At 47.5% G+C, this 13,029-nt stretch overlaps 1 long non-coding RNA gene across 1 annotated transcript; it reads left to right on the top strand.

Annotated features, from left to right (window-relative positions):
* The first annotated feature begins 507 nt into the window (after positions 1 to 507).
* Positions 508 to 3,482, top strand: LOC138849777 (uncharacterized). The gene is made up of 3 exons (XR_011388937.1): positions 508 to 702; positions 1,522 to 1,653; positions 2,455 to 3,482. It is a non-coding gene; the product is annotated as an uncharacterized lncRNA (long non-coding RNA).
* Positions 3,483 to 13,029: the final 9,547 nt, after the last annotated feature.

The following is a 13,029-nucleotide window of genomic DNA, read 5'->3' as shown; positions in this document are numbered from 1 at the left end:
AACCTGTGCAAGGCTGAAAGAGCTAAAAATAAACTCCAAACATATTCTGGACAGCTAAACCCAAACATTCCCACTAAGTTATCGTCCTTGAAAAAGGCAGGAAAATAAAAAAGATAACAAATTAGTGCCAAAAAGCCACCACTGATTAACCATGAAGGCATTTTGAAAATGGAAATGTGGAAAAATGCAAAAGGCTGCTTTAAACAGGACAGCGAAATCACTTCGGAATCTGACTTGGAGAACAGCTTTAAGGCTTTCTGTTATGCACACCGTGGTCTGGGCCACCGTGCAGGTGCTGGACTCTGGCCTTTGGATTGGACAGAAGCGTCCCAAGGAGCAACTCCACTGGCCACTCGCTGGGCAGCCTCCACCCCCCTTTAACACCAGAGCCCTGTTAGCTCTGAGCACTCAGGGCAGGACAGGGTAGTTTGAGTTGTCAGGCAGGGGACTGAGCTTCTCACTTGCTGCCCCTCCAACTACTGCACGGGTCTTGGCAGTTCAGCTTCAGTGGACAGATCGGCCTCCTCTTTGACCCAAACGCCAGAAAGTGGGCAGAGGTTCATCCTGGGGCCAGCTGGAATAAGACGACCTGGGAGAATGACAGGCAGCTGACTGACAAATTAAGCAGGGTGTCCATAGGAGACTGCCCAAGGTGGCTGGGGAAATTCTTGTTGCCCTGGAAGGTGATGTTGGAGACTACAGGTAACTAGGGATGGGGTGGCGGGAAGGGGTGCTCTCTGGAGATGAGATGACGCCACCGTAGTGTGTGCATGCAAGGTGTGGGTGCTGTGTGCATGTGAGTGTGCTGTACCGGGGTGTGTGTGCATGCCAGGATATGGGTGTGTGTGCATGTAAGGGTGTAGATGCTGGTGCGTGTGGTGTGGGAATGTGGGTGTGTATGAATGAGAGTGTGGGTGTGACGATTTATGTGTGCTGTGTGAGCCTGTGAGTGTCCTGTGCTGTGTGTGTGCCAGGGTAGGGTTCTGTGTGCAGGTGTGTGTGAGCCTGAGTGTCTGAAAACATGATCCAGTGTGATGTGCCCCTCCCTATGACAACAGCAGCATCCATCGCTGTGCCTTCCCTCACACCTCTCCTCCTCCTCCTGCTCATCTCTTCCTCACGGTGTGTATTTCAGTCCCCTTACATGCCCTCCTGCTGGCATCCACCCGTGCCTGTCGCTGTTTCTAGACCTTCTCCCATCGCCATCCCCTCTTCCTAGAATACCAGTTCTCCCATTTCTCTGCTCTCTCTCTTTGGTCCTTCAGAACCATCTCCAGGTCCAGCTCCTGCCCCCCTTCCTGGCCACCACCCAGGAGGGATGGTCTGCATGGTCACCCTGGCTTCCTCTCTGGCAGATCTTTCCCATCCTCCCTCCATGCTACTCCAGGACCTGTCACAGCAGCTGCTCAGTATAGGTGCCAGCTGTGTGCACGGCTGCCTTTAACAGGAGCAGGAGCTGGAAGGCCTCTCCTGGGGTTTGGAGTCTGGATGGGGGCCTCCAGTCTTCTGCTTCCATTTCAGCGCGGCCACCTACAACCTTAGGAGTAGTTGCATCCAAGGCCACGGCCACCATGCCCATGCCCTGGGCCTTTCTCCTGCTCCTCACCAGCTCAGTCCTCCTTCTCGTGCAAGGGGAGCCATTCTGAGTGACAGGTATGGAGGGCAGCATTGGGAGGGAAGCAGAGGGCAGATGGGATTGGGTGGGATGATGCCAGAGGGAATTCCCCAAGTCCAGTCCTGTCCCCTGGACTGCACTGTCTCATTCTGGAAATGAGACGAGGAAATCAGTCCTCATGTCCCTCAGTAGCATTAACTGGGACCAGCTCAGCCCTGAGTTCTAATGAATTCTCACTGTCAGGAGCCAGCCTGGTGGAGGGGGGGGGGGCCCTTTCCTACACCAGGTTCAGCAGCTGGTTCATGGCCTGTGGGTTGAAGAAGGCTTAGCCAGCTCAGGATTGTGTAGCGCAGATTCAGGGCCCAGTCACGGGATATTGGGGCACAGGAACACAGGCATAGGGTTTGTGGGCAGCAAGCAGCATGGACACTCCACTCGAGGAGTCGTTGTCAGAGATTCCATCCTCAAAGCAAAGAGGATGCTGACCCCTTCCCAGGATGAGGGGTGGGAAGGATTTTGTAACCCAGCTCCTAAGGCAGAGGGCAGGGCGTTCCTGGTACCAGAGAACCTGTAAAAGGTCTTGGTCCCCCTGCAGGAAGAGAACTCTGGGATGCTCCAAGGTTAAAATGAACAAGCAAGGTCTGTTGTAAGCAAAGTCAACTCTCAGGGCAGGAGAGCGGGTGGGCAGGTGTACAGCATCTGTGCTGAGAATCTGAGGAAGATTCCTTCTTTATTGCATCTGATGGGGGGGGGTGGAGAATTCCTGAGATGGGAGGAGGACTCTAGGAGTAGTCGGGGCTGTCCTGGAGCAGGGCATCACCTGTCTTTTCTCTAACCAGGGCCTCTCTCATCTGTGATGCTGGAATCACAACCACAGTGACCGCACTGCTGATATGACACTGCCTATCTGGGACCTTCACCACTGGGTGCCTTTGGAGTTGTTGGGCCGTGGAAAGTGCTTGCAGCCCTCTTGGGCCTCTGGGGTCTACTCACGTCGAGCTGTGTGCATTGAGAGCTCCCCTACCCAGGGACTTTGGCCTCTGACTTCTTCTTCTGGGAAGCAGGACAAGCCTCTGTCTCCTGTGACCTCATCAGGCTGAGGAAGGATGTAGGCCCTGCCTAGCCCAGGAGCCCAGATTCCGTGCTGAGTGGTCCAGAGTCTGTATATGGAAGCGTTAGGCTTGAGGGAACAAGGGAAGTCCTAGGAAACTTGGTCGAAGAGACCCTTTTATTTTTTAAGCTTTGTATCATTGACACCTGGAATAGCCCAGTTTAAGATCCAAGTTATAAAGAGAAACACGGAATATAAGAAGGAGAGTGACTGCAAGCAGCCGTGCCAGTGAGAGTTTGAATCCAGACTGCAAGACAGTGCCTGTGCCCTCCTTCTCGTGTTAGTTTTTTACCATTTTGTTTTTATGTATTGATTCTGTATTTTAACCTGTCATGAGCCATTAGCCCAAGTTCAGGAACATTGGTGCTATGACTTGGATCTCATCTCTTCACTAGCTGTGCTTGTCATTCCCTGTTCTACCAATGGCCCAGCGACCCAATGCAGCACACTCCACTGTGGGAGATCCCGTGAGACTGCCTGCCTAGCCCATGCAGTTATCTGAGTGCTGGCAGGCCCAGGAGCCCCAGGCACGTTTCCCCCAGCCCTGCCTCTGCCAATCAGGTAAACCGCTCCTGGGTGTGGCCCAGGCCCACCTGGAAAGCTAGGAGCCTATGTGACCTTCAAGCTGATTGAGAAGCATAGTGGCACCAATACCACCTTCAGCTATAGAATTAGTGCTGCCCTGAATCAGTTATGCGCCCTCTGCCTGCCCTTTACAAGGTGTGCTTGGTGCTAATAAAGCTGTCGTGTGCCCTGAAACTTGTCTCTGGTGTGTCATATGGAAGAGTGCTGGTGCCCCACCCATGCCGACAGTGTGCGGGACTCCCAGGATGAGCCCGCTACTGGCACCCAATGTGAGGTGTGAATGCAGGTGCAGGCCCACAATGCCTGTCTGCTAGGTGAAGAGGGTACCTCTGTCCCCTTCTAGGGACTGCAGACACATTCGTTGGCTCCCCATGTGGACATGGTTAATAATGGCTGGCCAAGGTTTCTAACTTTACTTATCTTTCTACCTCCACCCTGTCCCTTATGTGTGCACTGTGTTTGAGCACCATCCCAGGAAGGAAGCTCCCATGGGGATAGTGAGACTGCCCTGGGCACCTGGTCGCAGCATAGGACCTGGATCAGAGAGTGCATGCTACTCCATCCCTGTAGGCTGGGCCTTCCAGCTGCTCCAGGGAAGCTGGATAGGGAGCTTGGGGGATGCATGCCAGGGGGAGGGGTGCATTCCTAGGGAGCCCAGGTGAAATCTGAAACCCCAGACTCCTCTCTCCCCAGTTTCAGGCTAGCTTGGGTTCCTTGCAGGACAGAGCCACTCTCAGAACACCTACCTGGCTTTTTAAGGGCTTGGCCTCACCCTGCCAGAGGAAAAAGCGAGGCTGCTCTGTGGCTTGTAAGCTTTTCCACTCTAAGCAAGCTCTCTAGGATGGATCATTTGTGTTAGCAGCCTTCATTTACGTTTTGACAAATTTATATTTTGATGGGATTGAGGATTTTGCCAACATTGGACTGAAAAAAATAATTAGTGTGACAACATAGGAGATGGTATATCAAATAGACCCCAAGGGCCGACAAATGTATTTTGAGCTAGTCAGTGTGTCTCAGAATGGCAGATACAATAAGAATTGAGTTTATTATTTTAGAATCAGTAGGACAAGCAGAAAAATGACAAAGGATCTTAAGACCACATTGCCAAGGGAGGGAAGTTGAAAACTATTGATGTTGGTGGATAGCAAATGCTGAAGGTAGTAGCACCGTAGAGGGAAAATGAGGGCAAACATAACTGGTTGGACTCCTGCATGCACACGGGCAATCTAATATGGAATGGTTGGGCGCGGTTCCAAGATGGCAGAATAGGGAGGGAGCTTACTGATCTAGTCCAGGAGATGATAATACAAAAAGTGGAGATAGTATAGTCTCAAGGAAGAGTTAGGGACAAAACGGCAGAGGAAGCTATTCTGAAATTAAGGGACACGATGGACCTACGTGGAGGGTGTGGGCACCCACAGCTCGGGACTCCAGCTGCTGAGTGCCTCTGCACCAGCGCTGGAAAGTGAGGTGAGGTGACACCGCAGTAGCTGGAGACACTGGCAATAAGCGGCAGGAGGGGCTGGCACTGTGGCTCACTTGGTTAATCCTCTGCCTATGGTGCCGGCATCCCATATGGGCACCGGGTTCTAGTCCTGGTTGCTCCTCTTCCAGTCCAGCTCTCTGCTGTGGCCTGGGAGTGCAGTGGAGGATGGCCCAAGCGCTAGGGCTGCTGCACTCGCATGGGAGACCAGGAAGAAGCACCTGGCTTCTGGCTTCATATTGGCACAGCTCCGGCCGTGGTGGACATTTGGAGGAAGACCTTTCTCTCTGTCTCTCTCTCTCTCACTGTCTATAACTCTACCTGTCAAATAAATTTTTAAAAAGTGGCAGGAAGTGCCTAGAGGGAATGAGGCTTGAAGCCCTGTGGGGGAAAGTATACCTGCCTAACTAGAGGAGAGAAAAAATAAAAGGCATAGTACGGACACATTTCTCTCTCTCTGATCACCTTACAAAGGCATACAAGCTGATAGAGCAGGCACCACTTTGGACATACGTAAGAGCTGTGCCAGCTTGTGTCTGTGCCTGGCAATCAGCTGAGTGTAGAAACATGACTCTTGTGGGGACTGACTCTGGTGGGGAGTAATAACAGGAGGCTAAGACCTAGTGACTGTGTTGGACTTCTGAACCAGCATTATGAAAAAACAAAAACAAAAACAAAACAAAAAAACTGAGGGTTTGTGTGTCAGAACTCACGGTGTGGCTGTGACTTTGAGTAGTCGTGGTAGGGGACATCACAAGCTCAGGGAGTCCTGGTTACTCAGTGAAAGACATTGGGGAATCTGAACTTACACTGAGGACTACACAGATCCTTTGTGTGGTCCTTGGGACAGAGCAGACGAATATTACACCCACTGGGGCTAGTGCTCAGGCACTGGTTTCCATTGAGAAGAGCTCAGCTGATCACAATTACTTCCCTTCAGATTAAAAAAAGAGAAGATTTATCGCTCCAAACCTGAGTGTGTCACCTTAGGCGTGCACTTAATCCTGGAGAACTGAACACAGCTCTCTACCCACACCCAACTACAAGCCTCTAGAGATTTGTGAAGGCAGACAATCACTTATCTACAGAGTCATAGTACAACAAGTATCGCCATAAATGCTGAACAACAAACACAACAATATAAGAAATCAGAAAGACAACATGATACTCCTAAAAGAACAAAATACTTCAATACAAGATTATGAAGATGATGAGATAGAAGAAATGCAAGAAATGGAACTCAAAAAATTGATGATATGATACTTAGAAGTAATCAAAAGCAAACACACGAACTACAGAAATCCATGCAGGACACGAAAGAAACTCTCTCTCATGAAATTGAAATCTTAGAAGGAATCAAAACGAAATGAATAATTAAATAGAACAAATAAAAAAGGTAGTTGAGAGCCTTAAAAACAGAATTAGAGGCCAGCGCCATGACTCACTAGTCTAATCCTCCCCCTAAGGCACTGGCAGCCCGGGATCTATTCCCAGCTGGGGTGCCGGTTCTGTCCCGGTTGCTCCTCTTCCAGTCCAGGTCTCTGCTGTGTCCAAGGAAAGCAGTGGAGGATGGCCCAAGTGCTTGGGCCCTGCACCCGCATGGGAGACCAGGAGGAGGCTCCTGGCTGCTGGCTTCATATCGGCGCAGTGTGCCGGCCGTAGCAGCCATTTGGGGAGTTAACCAATGGAAGGGAGACCTTTCTCTCTGTCTCTCTGTCTCACTGTCTCACTGTCTAACTCTGCCTGTCAAAAAAAAAAAAACAGAATTAGTTTAGCAGAAGAGAGACTATCAGATTAGAGGAGAGAGCACAGGAAAATATACAAACTGAAGAGAAAAAGAAGAAATTAGAAATCCAAAAAATATCATTGTGAATCTATAGAATACTATTAAAAAACCCAACATTCAGGTTCCAGGAGTTCCTGAAGGCATGGAGAGAGAGAAAGGATTAGAAGGCCTTTTTAGTGAGCTACTAGCAGAAGACTTCCTGCATTGGAGAATGAAAGAGACGTCCAAGTACAGGAGGCACACAGAACTCCCAATAGATATGTCCAGAAAAATCCTCGCCATGACACATTGTAATCAAACTCAGCACAGTGAAACATAAAGAAAGGATTCTAAACTGTGCAAGGGAGAAATGTCAGATTACTCTCAGATAATCTCCAGTTAGACTCACAGCAGACTTCTCATCAGAAACCCTACAGGCTAGGAGAGCCCAAGTACTAAGAGGAAAAAAACTGCCATCCCAGAATATTATACCTTGCAAAGCTCTCATTTTGTGAATGAAGGTGAAATAAAGACCTTTCAAAGCAAAAAGAAATTGAAAGAATTTGTCACCATCCATCCAGCCCTGCAAAAGATGCTTAAAGATGTGTTACACACAGAAATACAGAAAATGATCATCAATACCAAAGAAGGTAAAGGAAGAAAATCTCTAAGGAAAAGACTATAGGAAGTTCAAAGTATAAATTAAGATATCTTTGGACAAATGGCAGGGCAAAGTCACTACTTACCAATAGTCACATTGAATGTAAATGGCCTCAACTCTCCAGTTCAAAGACACAGACTGGCTGAATGGATTAAGGAACAAAACCCATCTATTTGCTGCTAACAAGAAAGGTGCATGCAGACTGAAAGTGAAAGGTTGGAAAAAGATATTCCATGCCAACAGAAACCAAAAAAGAGCTGGAATAACCATCTTAATACAAGACAAAATAGACTTTAATGCAAAAACTGTTAAGATAATCAAAGAGGGGCACTATATAATGGTTAAGGGATCAATTCAACAGGAAGATGCAACCATTATAACTGTATATGCACCTAATTACAGTTCACTGGGCTATTTAAAAAATATGTTAAGGGATTTACAATACAATACAACACAATAGTATTGGGGGACTTCAATACTCCACTTTCGGCAATGGACAGATCAATCAGACCAATAATCAATAAGGAAAAAGCAAATTTAATTGGCACTATAGACCAAATGGACCTAACAAATATCTACAGAATTTTGATACTGCATTTAGAAAATACACATTCTTCTCAGTAGTGCATGGAACCTACACTAGGATTGACCACATACTAGGCCATAAAACAAGATTAGCAAATTCAAAAGAATTGAAATCATACCATGCATTTTCGGACCACAATGGGATGAAGCTGGAAATCAGCAACTCAGGAAACTCTAGAGCATATGCAAATACATGGACACTGAACAACATGCTCCTGAATGAACAGTGTGTCACAGAATAAAGCAAAAACTTTCTGGAAGCAAATGAAGATAACAACACAACATACCAAACTTATGGGATACAACAACAGCAGTGTTAAGAGGAAATTTTATAGCAATAGGTGCCTACATCAAGAAATTGGAAAGGCACCAAATAAATGAGCTATCAATGCCTCTCAAGGATCTAGAACAACTACAGCAAACCAAACTGAAACTAGTAGAAGAGAAATAATTAAAATTAGAAAAGAAATAAGGGCCAGTGCTGTTGTACAGTAGGTTAATCTTCCACCTGTGGCGCCGGCATCACATATGAACACTGGTTCTAGTCCTGGGTGCACTTTTTCCAATCCAGCTCTCTGCTATGGCCTGGGGAAGCAGTGGAAGATGGCTCAAGTCCTTGGGCCCCTGCACCCGTGTTGGAGACCAGAAGAAGCACCTGCCTCCTGGATTTGGATCGGCTCAGCTCTGGCCATTGTAGCCATATGGGTAGTGAACCAGTAGATGGAAGATCTTTCTGTCTGTCTCTCTCTCTCATTGTCTGTAAGTCTGCCTTTTAATAAATAAATAAAATCTTTGAAAAAATCGGAGAAGAATTCAACAAAATTGAATAAAACAATTACAAAAGATCAGCAAAACTAAGAGCTGGTTTTTGAAAAAATAAACAAAATTGACACACCATTGAAAGAGAGGAAATCTTCCCAAATTCTTTCTTTGAAGCCAGATCACCTTAATTCCTAAACCTGAAAAAGATGTAGCAGAGAAAGAGAATTACAGACCAATTTCTTTGATGAACATAGGTGCAAAAATCCTCAATAAAAGCCTGGCTAATAGAATCCAACAACACCTCAGAAAGATCATCCACCCAGACCAAGGGAGACTTATCCCTGGTATGCAGGGATGGTTCAACATTTGCAAATCAATCAATGTGATACACCATATTAACAAACTGCAGAAGAGAAATCACATGACTATCTTAATAGATGCAGAGAAAGCATTTTCCATCCGATGGTTCACTCCTCAGAAGGCTGCAATATCTGGAGCTGCACCAATCTGAAGTCAGGAGCCAGAAGCTTCATCTGGGTCTCCCAAGTGGGTGCAGGGGCCCAAGGACTTGGGCCATCCTCCACTGGTATCCGAGGCCATAGCAGAGAGCTGGATCAGAAGAGGTGCAGCTGGGACTAGGACTGATGCCCATATGGATGCTGGAACTGCAGGCGGTGGCTTTACCTGCTAGGCACAGCACCGCCCCTTAATAGATATTCTACAAAAATAAGATGGACAGCATGGGGCAGTGGGGCGGGCTAGTCATGCAGCCCCCAGGACACCACCTTTGACTCCCACAGCCAGTGGTGAGGGAGAGGCCATCTCCTTGGAGCAAGGTGAGAGAAACCTGCAGCAGCTCTGTCACTGGTGATATTGCCTGAGGGACAACTCGCGGTCCACATGACTTTGAGTCCAGCCTGGGGCACTAATGGGGACCGTGGTGCCCACCTAATCCTGTGAAGCCAGAGCATGTTGCTTTCTTCCCATCACCAACAAGGGTGCCTGGCAACGACCAGGAAGCACATGCTACCTTAATAAGGTGGGCAGAGGCTGCTGTGGGCCACACAACTGGGGGATTTTTCCTGGAGGGATAAAATGCTGTGGTCCTCACTGACTTTGAGTCTGGCCTGGATGACTGGTCGGGGGCAGGGTGCCAATTAGGCCTATGAAGGACTAACCTTCCCTCACTCAATCAAGGTGGTGGCTGAACTCAACTTGCTAAGGCACAGCACTGGCCAACTTTTATTGGGCAGGAAGCTGGCTCATCCTGTTGCTCTCTCTGGACTGAGGGGGCCCAAGGGGCTGCAAGCAGATCCCCTTCTACCTGAGACCATGGGGCCTTATGCACTATGAATGTGGGAATTCTGTGACTGTGTGATAGGGTGTGGGGTATGGCTGGGTCTTTGGGTAAGCATCATGTGAGGATTCAGAGATTGAGAGTTCCCTGAGTGCCTGGGGTGGGTTGTCACAGAGGGCTCTGTGCTCACATTGATGAACAGAGATGCAAAATCCTCAACAAAATACTAGCCAATGAAATCCAACAACACATCAGAAAGATCATTCGCAAGGACCAAGTGGGATGTATCCCTGGTATAAAGGGATGGTACAATATTCACAAATCCATGTGAAACATCACATTAGCAAATTGAAGAACAAAAACCATACGATTTTCTCAATAGATACAGAGAAAGCATTTGATGAAATACAGCACCCTCTCATGATGAAAACTCTAAGCCAATTGGGTATAGAAGGAACATTCCTCAACCCGATCAATTTATGACAAACACATGGCCATTGTCCTATGAATGAGGAAACATTGGAAGCATTCTCACAGAGATCTGGTACCAGACAAGGATGCACACTCTCACCATTGCTATTCAGTGCAGTCCTGGAAGTTTTAGTCAGATCCATTTGACAAGAAAAAGAAATCAAAAGGGGCCGGCGCTTCGGCTCAATAGGCTAATCCTCCGCATGTGGCGCTGGCATACCGGATTCTAGTCTGGTCGGGGCACCGGATTCTGTCCTGGTTGCCCCTCTTCCAGGCCAGCTCTCTGCTGTGGCCCGGGATTGCAGTGGAGGATATCCCAAGTGCTTGGGCCCTGCATCCGCATGGGAGACCAGGAGAAGCACCTGGCTCCTGGCGCCTGCCATCGGATCAGCGCAGTGCGCCGGCCGCAGCGCGCCGGCCACGGTGGCCATTGGAGGGTGAACCAACAGCAAAGGAAGACCTTTCTCTCTGTCTCTCTCTCTCATTGTCCACTCTGCCTGTCAAAAGAAAAAAAAAAGAAAGAAAGAAAGAAAGAAAGAAAAAATCAAGAGGATACAAGTTGAGAAGGAGGAAGTGAAACTATCTCTGTTTGCAGATGACATGATTTTATATATGGGTATATATGGGGGACCCAAAAGACTCTACCAACAGACTATTGGACTCAGAGAAGCGTTTGGTAAAGTAACAAGATATAAAGTTAATACACAAAAATCAACAACCTTTGTATACACAGACAATGCCTTATCTTACACCTTACACAAAATCCACTCAAATTTGTCGAAGACCCAAGTCTATGACCTGATACCATCACATTATTAGAAAACATTGGGGAAAACCCTGCATGACATTGGCATAGGCAAAGAATTCTTAGAAAAGATCCCAGAGGCACAGGCAATCAAATCCAAAATTGACAAATGGGATTACTTCAAATTGAGAAGCTTCTGCACTGCAAAGGAAATGCTCAGCAAAGTGAAGAGGCAACTGGTAAAATGGCAGAAATTACTTACCAACTATGCAACTGCTAAAGGATTAATAACCAGAATATGAAAAGAGATCACGAAACTCCACAACAGCAAACAATCCAGTCAAGAAATGAACTAAAGACTTAAACAGGCATTTTTCCAAGGAGGAAATCCAAATGACCAACAGACACCCTAAAAAACGCTCAGGGTCACTAGCCCTCAGGGAAATGCAAACCAAAATCGCAGTGAGGTTTCACCTCACCCCTGTCATAATGGGTTTCATACAGAAATCAATAAACAACATGGCTGGTGTGGATTTGTGGGAAAACGTACCCTAATCCATGGTTGGTAGGAATTAAACTGGTACAGCTACTGTGGAATGTCAGTATTGAGTTACCTCAGAAATTTGAATAGAGACCAAGCATATGACCCAGCCATCCCACTCCTGGGATTTTACCAAGTGAAATGAAATCAGCATATGAAAGAGTTATCTGTACCCTCATGTTTATTGCAGTTCAACTCACAATAGCTAAGATATGGAATCAACCCCAATGCCCATTAACTGAAGACTGGATAAAAGAAATTTTGTGATGAGTACGTATGCATCGACTGTTGAATTCTTTACTTAGGATATGCTAAGTTGATCTCTGTATATAAAGATAATTAAACATGAATCTTAATGAAGAATGGGATGGGAGAGGGAGTAGGAGATGGGATGGTTTGCAGGTGGGAGGGTGGTTATAGGAAGAAAAACCACTATAATCCAAAAGTTGTAATTTTGAAATTTGTATTTATTAAATAGAAATTTTAAATAAGAAAGAAAGACCAAAAAAAAAAAAAAAGAAACTTGTGCATCAGCCTTCTCTGGCAGCCCAATGTCTCCATCCCATTTGCCTCAAGCTCTTCAAGCTTCCATATCACATCTTGCATCAACTGCACTGGTCAAGCTAGTGAAGACACCTAAGGCACAAAGGCAGAAACAGCAGGAGATCACCTGATAAGGAAAAGGGTGGGGTAGGGATGGAGGAGACAGAGGGATGGATGGTGCTCTGCATGTTCAGACGCTCAGTGTGGATTTTTTCTGACTACACTAAGAGTCCCTGGGGAAGGTGCTGGTGACTCAGAGGGTGGGGCTCAGCTTTCTACTGAGGAACATGAGGTCTGCTTCTCCGGGACTCATCTCCACACAAGCAGGTCCAGCTCAGAGGGCAGGGGTGGACTCAGGGAATCCCTTTCCCATTTCCCAAGCCAGCCATCTGCCCTGTGCTTCCCTCCCGTGCTGCCCTCCATACCTGTCACTCAGAATGGCTCCCCTTACCTGACAAGGAGGACTGAGCCGGTGAGGAGCAGGAGAAAGGTCCAGGACATGGGCATGGTGGCCGTGACCTTGGATGGGACGGCTCCTGAGGTTGTGGGTGGCTGCGCTGAAATGGAAGCAGAAGATTGGAGGCCCCCATGCAGACTCCAAACCCCAGGAGAGGCCTTCCAGCTCCTGCTCCTGGGAAAGGCAGCCATGCTGTTGCTGTCATAGGGAGGGACACAGCACTGGATCACGTTCTCAGACACACACACAGACATGCACACACCGGCACAACACACACACATGCATTCATGCCTACATCCTCACATGCACACACAGACACACAGCATGCACACAAATCCATGTTCCCACACGCATATCCACCGGCAACCACACCATTGCACCAAAACCCTTGCACACACACATGCG

This window comes from Oryctolagus cuniculus, chromosome 5, assembly GCF_964237555.1.
Source record: "Oryctolagus cuniculus chromosome 5, mOryCun1.1, whole genome shotgun sequence".
Taxonomy (NCBI): Eukaryota; Metazoa; Chordata; class Mammalia; order Lagomorpha; family Leporidae; genus Oryctolagus; species Oryctolagus cuniculus.
The sequence above is the reverse complement of the archived record's forward strand: the minus strand, read 5'-3'. Positions and strand labels throughout refer to the sequence as shown.